The 14,074-nt window shown below is 50.5% G+C and overlaps 3 non-coding genes across 3 annotated transcripts; all 3 read left to right on the plus strand.

Annotated features, from left to right (window-relative positions):
- The first annotated feature begins 4,991 nt into the window (after positions 1-4,991).
- LOC144890158 (5S ribosomal RNA) lies at positions 4,992-5,110 on the plus strand. Its single transcript, XR_013622292.1, has one exon. It is a non-coding gene; the product is annotated as a 5S ribosomal RNA (ribosomal RNA).
- Positions 5,111-8,541: 3,431 nt separating this feature from the next.
- LOC137420006 (5S ribosomal RNA) lies at positions 8,542-8,660 on the plus strand. Its single transcript, XR_010983117.2, has one exon. It is a non-coding gene; the product is annotated as a 5S ribosomal RNA (ribosomal RNA).
- A 4,989-nt stretch (positions 8,661-13,649) lies between these two features.
- On the plus strand, positions 13,650-13,768 carry LOC137419753 (5S ribosomal RNA). Its single transcript, XR_010983047.2, has one exon. It is a non-coding gene; the product is annotated as a 5S ribosomal RNA (ribosomal RNA).
- The last annotated feature ends 306 nt before the right edge of the window (positions 13,769-14,074 follow it).

Here is a 14,074-nt window from a genome sequence, read left to right on the forward strand (position 1 = left end):
TTTTTTCCTCCTCCTGGGCACCATTCCACCCTGCACTCTTGTCAGCTATTTTTCCTCCTCCTGGACACCATGCCACCCTGCAGTCTTGGAGGCTTTTTTTCCTCCTCCTGGACACCATGCCACTCTGCAGTCTTGTAGGCTTTTCTTCCTCCGACTGGACACCATACCACCCTGCAGTCTTGTGCGCTTTTTTCCCTCCTCCTGGACACCATACCACCCTGCAGTCTTGTGGGCTTTTTTTCCTCCTCCTGGACACCATACCACCCTGCAGTCTTGGAGGCTTTTTTTCCTCCTCCTCGACACCATGCCACCCTGCAGTCTTGTAGGCTTTTTTTTCCCCTCCTGGACACCATGCCACCCTGCTGTCTTGTAGGCTTTTTTTCCTCCTCCTGGACACAATGCCACCCTGCTGTCTTGGAGGCTTTTTTTCCTCCGACTGGACACCATACCATCCTGCAGTCTTGTGGGCTTTTTTCCCTCCTCCTGGACACCATGCCACCCTGCTGTCTTGGAGGCTTTTTTTCCTCCTCCTCGACACCATGCCACCCTGCAGTCTTGTCGGCTTTTTTTCCTCCGACTGGACACCATACCACCCTGCAGGCTTGTGGGCTTTTTTTCCTCCTCCTGGACACCATACCACCCTGCAGTCTTGTGGGCTTTTTTTTCCTACTCCTGGACACCATACCACCCTGCAGTCTTGTAGGCTTTTTTCCATCTCCTGGACACCATGCCACCCTGCAGTCTTATAGGCTTTTTTCCCTCCTCCTGGACACCATGCCACCCTGCAGTCTTGTGGGCTTTTTTTCCTCCTCCTGGGCACCATACCACCCTGCACTCTTGTCAGCTATTTTTCCTCCTCCTGGAGACGATACCACCCTGCACTCTTGTTGGCTTTTTGTCCTCCTCCTGGACACCATACCACCCTGCAGTCTTGTGGGCTTTTTTTCTTCCTCCTGGACACCATACCACCCTGCAGTCTTGTTGGCTTTTTTTTCCTCCTCCTTGACACCATTCCACTCTACAGTCTTGTAGGATTTTTTTCCTCCTCCTTGACACCATGCCATCCTGCAGTCTTGTAGGCTTTTTTTCCTCCTCCTGGACACCATGCCACCCTGCAGTCTTGTGGGCTTTTTTTCCTCCTCCTGAACACCATACCACCCTGCAGTCTTGTGGGCTTTTTTTCCTCCTCCTGGACACCATACCACCCTGCAGTCTTGGAGGCTTTTTTTCCTCCTCCTCGACACCATGCCACCCTGCAGTCTTGTAGGCTTTTTTTCCCCCTCCTGGACACCATGCCACCCTGCTGTCTTGTAGGCTTTTTTTCCTCCTCCTTGACACCATACCACCCTGCAGCCTTGTTGGCTTTTTTTTCCTCCTCCTGGACACCATACCACCCTGCAGTCTTGTAGGCTTTTTTTCCTCCTCCTGGACACCATACCACCCTGCAGTCTTGTCGGCTTTTTTTCCTCCTCCTGGACACCATACCACCCTGCAGTCTTGTCGGCTTTTTTTCCTCCTCTTGGACAGCATACCACCCTGCACTCTTGAAGGCTTTTTTTCCTCCTCCTCGACACCATGCCACCCTGCAGTCTTGTAGGCTTTTTTTCCCCCTCCTGGACACCATACCACCCTGCAGCCTTGTTGGCTTTTTTTCCCTCCTCCTGGACACCATACCACCCTGCAGTCTTGTAGGCTTTTTTTCCTCCTCATGGACACCATGCCACCCTACAGTCTTGGAGGCTTTTTTTCCTCCTCCTGGACACCATGGCACTCTGCATTCTTGTAGGCTTTTTTTCCTCCGACTGGACACCATACCACCCTGCAGTCTTGTGGGCTTTTTTCCCTCCTCCTGGACACCTCTCCACCCTGCAGTCTTGTCGGCTTTTTTTCCTACTCCTGGACACCATGCCACCCTACAGTCTTGTGGGCTTTCTTTCCTCCTCCTGGACACCATACCCCCCAGCAGTCTTGTGGGCTTTTTTTTCCTCCTCCTGGACACCATACCACCCTGCAGTCTTGTAGGCTTTTTTTTCCTCCTCCTGGACACCATACCACCCTGCAGTCTTGTAGGCTTTTTTTCCATCTCCTGGACCCCATGCCACCCTGCAGTCTTATAGACTTTTTTTCCTCCTCCTGGACACCATACCACCCTGCACTCTTGTAGGCTTTTTTTTCCTCCTCCTCGACACCATGCCACCCTGCAGTCTTGTCGGCTTTTTTTCCTCCGACTGGACACCATACCACCCTGCAGGCTTGTTGGCTTTTTTTCCTCCTCCTGGACACCATACCACCCTGCAGTCTTGTGGGCTTTTTTTTCCTACTCCTGGACACCATACCACCCTGCAGTCTTGTAGGCTTTTTTTCCTCCTCCTGGACACCATGCCACCCTGCAGTCTTGGAGGCTTTTTTTCCTCCTCCTGGACACCATGCCACTCTGCAGTCTTGTAGGCTTTTTTTCCTCCGACTGGACTCCATGCCACCCTACAGTCTTGTGGGCTTTCTTTCCTCCTCCTGGACACCATACCCCCCAGCAGTCTTGTGGGCTTTTTTTTCCTCCTCCTGGACACCATACCACCCTGCAGTCTTGTAGGCTTTTTTTCCTCCTCCTGCACACCATACCACCCTGCAGTCTTGTAGGCTTTTTTTTCCATCTCCTGGACCCCATGCCACCATGCAGTCTTGAAGGCTTTTTTTCCTCCTCCTGGACACCATGCCACTCTGCAGTCTTGTAGGCTTTTTTTCCTCCTCCTGGACACCATACCACCCTGCAGTCTTGTGGGCTTTTTTCCCTCCTACTGGACACCTCTCCACCCTGCAGTCTTGTGGGCTTTTTTTCCTCCTCCTGGACACCATGCCACCCTGCAGTCTTGTAGGCTTTTTTCCCTCCTCCTGGGCACCATACCACCCTGCTCTCTTGTGAGCTATTTTTCCTCCTCCTGGAGACGATAGCACCCTGCACTCTTGTTGGCTTTTTGTCCTCCTCCTGGACACCATACCACCCTGCAGTCTTGTGGGCTTTTTTTCCTCCTCCTGGACACCATACCACCCTGCAGTCTTGTACGCTTTTTTTCCTCCTCCTGGACACCAAACCACCCTGCAGTCTTGTGGGCTTTTTTCCTCCTCCTGGACACCATACCACCCTGCAGTCTTGAAGGCTTTTTTCCCCCTCCTGGACACCATACCACCCTGCAGTCTTGTGGGCTTTTTTTCTTCCTCCTGGACACCATACCACCCTGCAGTCTTGTCGGCTTTTTTCCTCCTCCTGGACACCATACCACCCTGCAGTCTTGTAGGCTTTTTTTCCTCCTCTTGGACACCATACCACCCTGCACTCTTGTAGGCTTGTTTTTCCTCCTCTTGGACACCATACCACCCTGCACTCTTGTAGGCTTTTTTTCCTCCTCTTGGACACCATACCACCCTGCAGTCTTGTAGGCTTTTTTTTCTCCTACAGGGGGAGGGAGTGTTGTTGGCTTTTTTTTCTCCTGCAGGGGGAGTGTTGTCGGCATTTTTTTCTCCTGCAGGTGGAGTGTTGTTGGCTTTTTTTTTCTCCTGCAGGGGGAGTGTTGTCGACTTTTTTTTCTCCTGCAGGGGGAGTGCTGTTGGCTTTTTTTTTCTCCTGCAGGGGGAGTGTTGTAGGCTTTTTTTCTCCTGCAGGCAGAGTGCTGTTGGCTTTTTTTTCCTCCTGCAGGGGGAGTGTTGTAGGCTTTTTTTCTCCTGCAGGCAGAGTGTTGTTGGCTTTTTTTCCTCCTCCAGGGGGAGTGCTGTTGGCTTTTTTTTTCTCCTGCAGGGGGAGTCTTGCAGGCTTTTTTTCTCCTGCAGGGGGAGGGAGTGTTGCAGGGTTTTTTTTTCTCCTGCAGGGGGAGTGTTGTAAGATTTTTTTTCTCCTGCAGGGGGAGTCTTGGAGGCTTTTTTTCTCCTGCAGGGGGAGGGAGTGTTGTAGGGTTTTTTTTCTCCTGCAGGGGGAGAGTTGTAAGTTTTTTTTTCTCCTGCAGGGAGAGTGATGTTGGCTTTTTTTTCTCCTGCAGGGGGAGGGTTGTTTTGATTGTCTGCGATTTGTGCTGTCTGACACGCTCGCTGGTATGTTCGTTTTTGCCGCACTACTCCTCGCCTTCAACTACAACTACCTCTACTACGAGCCTTCAACTACTCCTAACGACCACGAGTACTTCCACCACCCCTATTGGCCTACTACGATTACAACGAGCCCACTTTTATCAGTACCGCCACTGCGACTACGACTACGACTACTAGCTGACTACTACCACTCCCACAAGCCGAATAAAAACCACTCGTACAACTGCCACCACTACCATTACCGATAAGGAATTGGAAAGAATGCGAGGGTTCTCCATTGAAAAAGAAGATCGTGATGGAAAGAAAAGTTTCAAATGGAAATTAAAAGTAAACTCGAACGGCACTCAGAAGAGAGCATACCTCCACCAGGTGCGCTGGTCACGTTTTGTATTCCAGAGTTCCCCTTAACTACCATAACTTTTTGAGATATCCTGCCAGAGGCTATATTGTTTGGCCCGATGGTGAAGAATCACTTTAAAATTCTACGAGATGGGTCCGGATCCAGATCTTCACCAAAATTGAATCGATTCTTCCTTGTCACACACACAACCTCTCCACCAAGCTTCGTCCAAATCCGTCCATAACGTTTTGAGATATCCTGCTGGATGTATCGTTTTTGGCCCTGTCTCCCAATGGTGAAGAATCATTTTAAAGAATTGTCGGAGCCGGATCCGATTCCAGATCTTCACCAAAATCGAATCATTTCGTCTTTGTCACACACGCCACATCTCTGCCGAATTTAGTCCGAATCCGTCTACAACCTTTTGAGATATCCTGTTCACAAACGGACAGACAGACAAACAGACAGGGGTAAAAAACATAACCTCCATCCACCGTTGGTGGCAGAAAATACGAAACTCTCACTTGGGAAACATTTTCGGTCCTTCAAGTATTTCCAAAGAGAATCAGTTATTGCCTACGACCATACCACCCTGAATACGCCCGATCTCGTCCGATCTCGGAAGCTAAGCAGGTTCGGGCCCGGTTAGTACCTGGATGGGAGACCGCCTGGGAACCCCGGGTGTTGTAGGCTTTTTTTCCTCTTGTTTGTAATTGTTTGTTTTGTTGTAATTGGTCGTAACCAATTGTTACGGACACGACTTTGATGTTATGGTGGGCCGAGCGGAATGGCCGCCGTGTTCGCACAAGTTACCCGATTATACTCGAACCTTGGCCGAGTCGCGCTATGCTAAATCAATTGAGGAAAGGACACAGCGGCTGGGTTAAAATGACATGACACCAGGGGTACGGTTCTCAAGACCTCCGGAGGAGGTTATAATATTGCGGAAGGTTAGATTACAAGGATGAGAGAGACAGCATAGAAAGATAGGCACTTAATTACGGTCTTATAGTAGCCCCGACAGACGACAGATAAACAGGACAAAACTGACTCACACGGGGAATGATGGCAAGGAAAGGCAGGTAGTCGATGGCTCAAGGTGCACTCTTGGCTCAAGGACAGGATAGCGCGGCCCAAAAGATGCAGGGAGGTCTCTCAGCGCTCGGAGGTTGCGACTGGTTCTTCTTCGTGGCTGAGGCGCATCTTTTTTTCTCCTGCAGGGGGAGTCTGGGTCGGCTTTTTTTCCTCCGACTGGACACCATACCACCCTGCAGGCTTGTAGGCTTTTTTCCCTCCTCCTGGACACCATGCCATCCTGCAGTCTTGTGGGCTTTTTTTCCTTCCCCTGGACACCATACCACCCTGCAGTCTTGTGGGCTTTTTTTCCTCTCCTGGACACCATACCACCCTGCAGTCTTGGAGGCTTTTTTTCCTCCTCCTCGACACCATGCCACCCTGCAGTCTTGGAGGCTTTTTTTCCTCCTCCTCGACACCATGCCACCCTGCAGTCTTGTAGGCTTTTTTTCCTCCTCCTTGACACCATACCACCCTGCAGCCTTGTAGGCTTTTTTTTCCTCCTCCTGGACACCATACCACCCTGCAGTCTTGTAGGCTTTTTTTCCTCCTCCTGGACACCATGCCACCCTGCTGTCTTGGAGGCTTTTTTTCCTCCTCCTTGACACCATACCACCCTGCAGCCTTGTTGGCTTTTTTTTCCTCCTCCTGGACACCATACCACCCTGCAGTCTTGTAGGCTTTTTTTCCTCCTCCTGGACACCATGCCACCCTGCTGTCTTGGAGGCTTTTTTTCCTCCTCCTTGACACCATACCACCCTGCAGCCTTGTTGGCTTTTTTTTCCTCCTCCTGGACACCATACCACCCTGCAGTCTTGGAGGCTTTTTTTCCTCCTCCTGGACACCATGCCACCCTGCAGTCTTGTAGGCTTTTTTCCCTCCTCCTGGGCACCATACCACCCTGCTCTCTTGTCAGCTATTTTTCCTCCTCCTGGAGACGATAGCACCCTGCACTCTTGTTGGCTTTTTGTCCTCCTCCTGGACACCATACCACCCTGCAGTCTTGTGGGCTTTTTTTCCTCCTCCTGGACACCATACCACCCTGCAGTCTTGTACGCTTTTTTTCCTCCTCCTGGACACCAAACCACCCTGCAGTCTTGTGGGCTTTTTTCCTCCTCCTGGACACCATACCACCCTGCAGTCTTGAAGGCTTTTTTCCCCCTCCTGGACACCATACCACCCTGCAGTCTTGTGGGCTTTTTTTCTTCCTCCTGGACACCATACCACCCTGCAGTCTTGTCGGCTTTTTTCCTCCTCCTGGACACCATACCACCCTGCAGTCTTGTAGGCTTTTTTTCCTCCTCTTGGACACCATACCACCCTGCACTCTTGTAGGCTTGTTTTTCCTCCTCTTGGACACCATACCACCCTGCACTCTTGTAGGCTTTTTTTCCTCCTCTTGGACACCATACCACCCTGCAGTCTTGTCGGCTTTTTTTTCTCCTACAGGGGGAGGGAGTGTTGTTGGCTTTTTTTTCTCCTGCAGGGGGAGTGTTGTCGGCATTTTTTTCTCCTGCAGGTGGAGTGTTGTTGGCTTTTTTTTTCTCCTGCAGGGGGAGTGTTGTCGACTTTTTTTTCTCCTGCAGGGGGAGTGCTGTTGGCTTTTTTTTTCTCCTGCAGGGGGAGTGTTGTAGGCTTTTTTTCTCCTGCAGGCAGGGTGTTGTTGGCTATTTTTTTCTCCTGCAGGGGGAGTGTTGTAGGCTTTTCTTTTCCTGCAGGCAGAGTGCTGTTGGGTTTTTTTTTCTCCTGCAGGGGGAGTGTTGTAGGCTTTTTTTCTCCTGCAGGCAGAGTGTTGTTGGCTTTTTTTCCTCCTCCAGGGGGAGTGCTGTTGGCTTTTTTTTCCTCCTGCAGGGGGAGTCTTGCAGGCTTTTTTTCTCCTGCAGGGGGAGGGAGTGTTGCAGGGTTTTTTTTCTCCTGCAGGGGGAGGGTTGTAAGATTTTTTTCTCCTGCAGGGGGAGTCTTGGAGGCTTTTTTTCTCCTGCAGGGGGAGGGAGTGTTGTAGGGTTTTTTTTCTCCTGCAGGGGGAGCGTTGTAAGTTTTTTTTTCTCCTGCAGGGAGAGTGATGTTGGCTTTTTTTTCTCCTGCAGGGGGAGGGTTGTTTTGATTGTCTGCGATTTGTGCTGTCTGACACGCTCGCTGGTATGTTCGTTTTTGCCGCACTACTCCTCGCCTTCAACTACAACTACCTCTACTACGAGCCTTCAACTACTCCTAACGACCACGAGTACTTCCACCACCCCTATTGGCCTACTACGATTACAACGAGCCCACTTTTATCAGTACCGCCACTGCGACTACGACTACGACTACTAGCTGACTACTACCACTCCCACAAGCCGAATAAAAACCACTCGTACAACTGCCACCACTACCATTACCGATAAGGAATTGGAAAGAATGCGAGGGTTCTCCATTGAAAAAGAAGATCGTGATGGAAAGAAAAGTTTCAAATGGAAATTAAAAGTAAACTCGAACGGCACTCAGAAGAGAGCATACCTCCACCAGGTGCGCTGGTCACGTTTTGTATTCCAGAGTTCCCCTTAACTACCATAACTTTTTGAGATATCCTGCCAGAGGCTATATTGTTTGGCCCGATGGTGAAGAATCACTTTAAAATTCTACGAGATGGGTCCGGATCCAGATCTTCACCAAAATTGAATCGATTCTTCCTTGTCACATACACAACCTCTCCACCAAGCTTCGTCCAAATCCGTCCATAACGTTTTGAGATATCCTGCTGGATGTATCGTTTTTGGCCCTGTCTCCCAATGGTGAAGAATCATTTTAAAGAATTGTCGGAGCCGGATCCGATTCCAGATCTTCACCAAAATCGAATCATTTCGTCTTTGTCACACACGCCACATCTCTGCCGAATTTAGTCCGAATCCGTCTACAACCTTTTGAGATATCCTGTTCACAAACGGACAGACAGACAAACAGACAGGGGTAAAAAACATAACCTCCATCCACCGTTGGTGGCAGAAAATACGAAACTCTCACTTGGGAAACATTTTCGGTCCTTCAAGTATTTCCAAAGAGAATCAGTTATTGCCTACGACCATACCACCCTGAATACGCCCGATCTCGTCCGATCTCGGAAGCTAAGCAGGTTCGAGCCCGGTTAGTACCTGGATGGGAGACCGCCTGGGAACCCCGGGTGTTGTAGGCTATTTTTTCTCCTGCAGGGGGAGTCTGGGTCGGCTTTTTTTCCTCCGACTGGACACCATACCACCCTGCAGGCTTGTAGGCTTTTTTCCCTCCTCCTGGACACCATGCCATCCTGCAGTCTTGTGGGCTTTTTTTCCTCCTCCTGGACACCATACCACCCTGCAGTCTTGTGGTCTTTTTTTCCTCTCCTGGACACTATGCCACCCTGCAGTCTTGTAGGCTTTTTTTCCTCCTCCTTGACACCATACCACCCTGCAGCCTTGTTGGCTTTTTTTTCCTCCTCCTGGACACCATACCACCCTGCAGTCTTGTAGGCTTTTTTTCCTCCTCCTGGACACCATGCCACCCTGCTGTCTTGGAGGCTTTTTTTCCTCCTCCTTGACACCATACCACCCTGCAGCCTTGTTGGCTTTTTTTTCCTCCTCCTGGACACCATACCACCCTGCAGTCTTGGAGGCTTTTTTTCCTCCTCCTGGACACCATGCCACCCTGCAGTCTTGTAGGCTTTTTTTTCCTCCTCCTGGACACCATACCACCCTGCAGTCTTGTAGGCTTTTTTTCCATCTCCTGGACCCCATGCCACCCTGCAGTCTTATAGACTTTTTTTCCTCCTCCTGGACACCATGCCACCCTGCAGTCTTGGAGGCGTTTTTTCCTCCTTGACACCATACCACCCTGCAGTCTTGTGGGCTTTTTTTCCTCCTCCTGGGCACCATTCCACCCTGCACTCTTGTCAGCTATTTTTCCTCCTCCTGGACACCATGCCACCCTGCAGTCTTGGAGGCTTTTTTTCCTCCTCCTGGACACCATGCCACTCTGCAGTCTTGTAGGCTTTTCTTCCTCCGACTGGACACCATACCACCCTGCAGTCTTGTGCGCTTTTTCCCCTCCTCCTGGACACCATACCACCCTGCAGTCTTGTGGGCTTTTTTTCCTCCTCCTGGACACCATACCACCCTGCAGTCTTGTAGGCTTTTTTTCCTCCTCCTGGACACAATGCCACCCTGCTGTCTTGGAGGCTTTTTTTCCTCCTCCTTGACACCATACCACCCTGCAGCCTTGTTGGCTTTTTTTTCCTCCTCCTGGACACCATACCACCCTGCAGTCTTGTAGGCTTTTTTTCCTCCTCCTGGACACCATGCCACCCTGCAGTCTTGGAGGCTTTTTTTCCTCCTCCTGGACACCATGCCACTCTGCAGTCTTGTAGGCTTTTTTTCCTCCGACTGGACACCATACCATCCTGCAGTCTTGTGGGCTTTTTTCCCTCCTCCTGGACACCATGCCACCCTGCTGTCTTGGAGGCTTTTTTTCCTCCTCCTCGACACCATGCCACCCTGCAGTCTTGGAGGCTTTTTTTCCTCCGACTGGACACCATACCACCCTGCAGGCTTGTGGGCTTTTTTTCCTCCTCCTGGACACCATACCACCCTGCAGTCTTGTGGGCTTTTTTTTCCTACTCCTGGACACCATACCACCCTGCAGTCTTGTAGGCTTTTTTCCATCTCCTGGACACCATGCCACCCTGCAGTCTTATAGGCTTTTTTTCCTCCTCCTGGACACCATGCCACCCTGCAGTCTTGTGGGCTTTTTTTCCTCCTCCTGGGCACCATACCACCCTGCACTCTTGTCAGCTATTTTTCCTCCTCCTGGAGACGATACCACCCTGCACTCTTGTTGGCTTTTTGTCCTCCTCCTGGACACCATACCACCCTGCAGTCTTGTGGGCTTTTTTCCTTCCTCCTGGACACCATACCACCCTGCAGTCTTGTTGGCTTTTTTTTCCTCCTCCTTGACACCATTCCACTCTACAGTCTTGTAGGATTTTTTTCCTCCTCCTTGACACCATGCCATCCTGCAGTCTTGTAGGCTTTTTTTCCTCCTCTTGGACACCATGCCACCCTGCAGTCTTGTGGGCTGTTTTTCCTCCTCCTGGACACCATACCACCCTGCAGTCTTGTGGGCTTTTTGTCCTCCTCCTGGACACCATACCACCCTGCAGTCTTGTGGGCTTTTTTTCTTCCTCCTGGACACCATACCACCCTGCAGTCTTGTTGGCTTTTTTTTCCTCCTCCTTGACACCATTCCACTCTACAGTCTTGTAGGATTTTTTTCCTCCTCCTTGACACCATGCCATCCTGCAGTCTTGTAGGCTTTTTTTCCTCCTCCTGGACACCATGCCACCCTGCAGTCTTGTGGGCTTTTTTTCCTCCTCCTGGACACCATACCACCCTGCAGTCTTGTTGGCTTTTTTTCCTCCTCCTGGACACCATACCACCCTGCAGTCTTGGAGGCTTTTTTTCCTCCTCCTCGACACCATGCCACCCTGCAGTCTTGTAGGCTTTTTTTCCCCCTCCTGGACACCATGCCACCCTGCTGTCTTGTAGGCTTTTTTTCCTCCTCCTTGACACCATACCACCCTGCAGCCTTGTTGGCTTTTTTTTCCTCCTCCTGGACACCATACCACCCTGCAGTCTTGTAGGCTTTTTTTCCTCCTCCTGGACACCATGCCACCCTGCAGTCTTGGAGGCTTTTTTTCCTCCTCCTGGACACCATGCCACTCTGCAGTCTTGTAGGCTTTTTTTCCTCCGAATGGACACCATACCACCCTGCAGTCTTGTGGGCTTTTTCCCTCCTCCTGGACACCATGCCACCCTGCAGTCCTGGAGGCTTTTTTTCCTCCTCCTTGACACCATACCACCCTGCAGCCTTGTTGGCTTTTTTTTCCTCCTCCTGGACACCATACCACCCTGCAGTCTTGGAGGCTTTTTTTCCTCCTCCTGGACACCATGCCACCCTGCAGTCTTGTAGGCTTTTTTCCCTCCTCCTGGGCACCATACCACCCTGCTCTCTTGTCAGCTATTTTTCCTCCTCCTGGAGACGATAGCACCCTGCACTCTTGTTGGCTTTTTGTCCTCCTCCTGGACACCATACCACCCTGCAGTCTTGTGGGCTTTTTTTCCTCCTCCTGGACACCATACCACCCTGCAGTCTTGTACGCTTTTTTTCCTCCTCCTGGACACCAAACCACCCTGCAGTCTTGTGGGCTTTTTTCCTCCTCCTGGACACCATACCACCCTGCAGTCTTGAAGGCTTTTTTCCCCCTCCTGGACACCATACCACCCTGCAGTCTTGTGGGCTTTTTTTCTTCCTCCTGGACACCATACCACCCTGCAGTCTTGTCGGCTTTTTTCCTCCTCCTGGACACCATACCACCCTGCAGTCTTGTAGGCTTTTTTTCCTCCTCTTGGACACCATACCACCCTGCACTCTTGTAGGCTTGTTTTTCCTCCTCTTGGACACCATACCACCCTGCACTCTTGTAGGCTTTTTTTCCTCCTCTTGGACACCATACCACCCTGCAGTCTTGTCGGCTTTTTTTTCTCCTACAGGGGGAGGGAGTGTTGTTGGCTTTTTTTTCTCCTGCAGGGGGAGTGTTGTCGGCATTTTTTTCTCCTGCAGGTGGAGTGTTGTTGGCTTTTTTTTTCTCCTGCAGGGGGAGTGTTGTCGACTTTTTTTTCTCCTGCAGGGGGAGTGCTGTTGGCTTTTTTTTTCTCCTGCAGGGGGAGTGTTGTACGCTTTTTTTCTCCTGCAGGCAGGGTGTTGTTGGCTATTTTTTTCTCCTGCAGGGGGAGGGTTGTAGGCTTTTCTTTTCCTGCAGGCAGAGTGCTGTTGGCTTTTTTTTTCTCCTGCAGGGGGAGTGTTGTAGGCTTTTTTTCTCCTGCAGGCAGAGTGTTGTTGGCTTTTTTTCCTCCTCCAGGGGGAGTGCTGTTGGCTTTTTTTTCCTCCTGCAGGGGGAGTCTTGCAGGCTTTTTTTCTCCTGCAGGGGGAGGGAGTGTTGCAGGGTTTTTTTTCTCCTGCAGGGGGAGTGTTGTAAGATTTTTTTCTCCTGCAGGGGGAGTCTTGGAGGCTTTTTTTCTCCTGCAGGGGGAGGGAGTGTTGTAGGGTTTTTTTTCTCCTGCAGGGGGAGTGTTGTAAGTTTTTTTTTCTCCTGCAGGGAGAGTGATGTTGGCTTTTTTTTCTCCTGCAGGGGGAGGGTTGTTTTGATTGTCTGCGATTTGTGCTGTCTGACACGCTCGCTGGTATGTTCGTTTTTGCCGCACTACTCCTCGCCTTCAACTACAACTACCTCTACTACGAGCCTTCAACTACTCCTAACGACCACGAGTACTTCCACCACCCCTATTGGCCTACTACGATTACAACGAGCCCACTTTTATCAGTACCGCCACTGCGACTACGACTACGACTACTAGCTGACTACTACCACTCCCACAAGCCGAATAAAAACCACTCGTACAACTGCCACCACTACCATTACCGCTAAGGAATTGGAAAGAATGCGAGGGTTCTCCATTGAAAAAGAAGATCGTGATGGAAAGAAAAGTTTCAAATGGAAATTAAAAGTAAACTCGAACGGCACTCAGAAGAGAGCATACCTCCACCAGGTGCGCTGGTCACGTTTTGTATTCCAGAGTTCCCCTTAACTACCATAACTTTTTGAGATATCCTGCCAGAGGCTATATTGTTTGGCCCGATGGTGAAGAATCACTTTAAAATTCTACGAGATGGGTCCGGATCCAGATCTTCACCAAAATTGAATCGATTCTTCCTTGTCACACACACAACCTCTCCACCAAGCTTCGTCCAAATCCGTCCATAACGTTTTGAGATATCCTGCTGGATGTATCGTTTTTGGCCCTGTCTCCCAATGGTGAAGAATCATTTTAAAGAATTGTCGGAGCCGGATCCGATTCCAGATCTTCACCAAAATCGAATCATTTCGTCTTTGTCACACACGCCACATCTCTGCCGAATTTAGTCCGAATCCGTCTACAACCTTTTGAGATATCCTGTTCACAAACGGACAGACAGACAAACAGACAGGGGTAAAAAACATAACCTCCATCCACCGTTGGTGGCAGAAAATACGAAACTCTCACTTGGGAAACATTTTCGGTCCTTCAAGTATTTCCAAAGAGAATCAGTTATTGCCTACGACCATACCACCCTGAATACGCCCGATCTCGTCCGATCTCGGAAGCTAAGCAGGTTCGAGCCCGGTTAGTACCTGGATGGGAGACCGCCTGGGAACCCCGGGTGTTGTAGGCTGTTTTTTCTCCTGCAGGGGGAGTCTGGGTCGGCTTTTTTTCCTCCGACTGGACACCATACCACCCTGCAGGCTTGTAGGCTTTTTTCCCTCCTCCTGGACACCATGCCATCCTGCAGTCTTGTGGGCTTTTTTTCCTCCTCCTGGACACCATACCACCCTGCAGTCTTGTGGGCTTTTTTTCCTCTCCTGGACACTATGCCACCCTGCAGTCTTGTCGGCTTTTTTTCCTCCTCCTTGACACCATACCACCCTGCAGCCTTGTTGGCTTTTTTTTCCTCCTCCTGGACACCATACCACCCTGCAGT

This window comes from Myxine glutinosa, chromosome 1, assembly GCF_964187855.1.
Source record: "Myxine glutinosa chromosome 1, kmMyxGlut1.1, whole genome shotgun sequence".
Lineage (NCBI taxonomy): Eukaryota > Metazoa > Chordata > Myxini > Myxiniformes > Myxinidae > Myxine > Myxine glutinosa.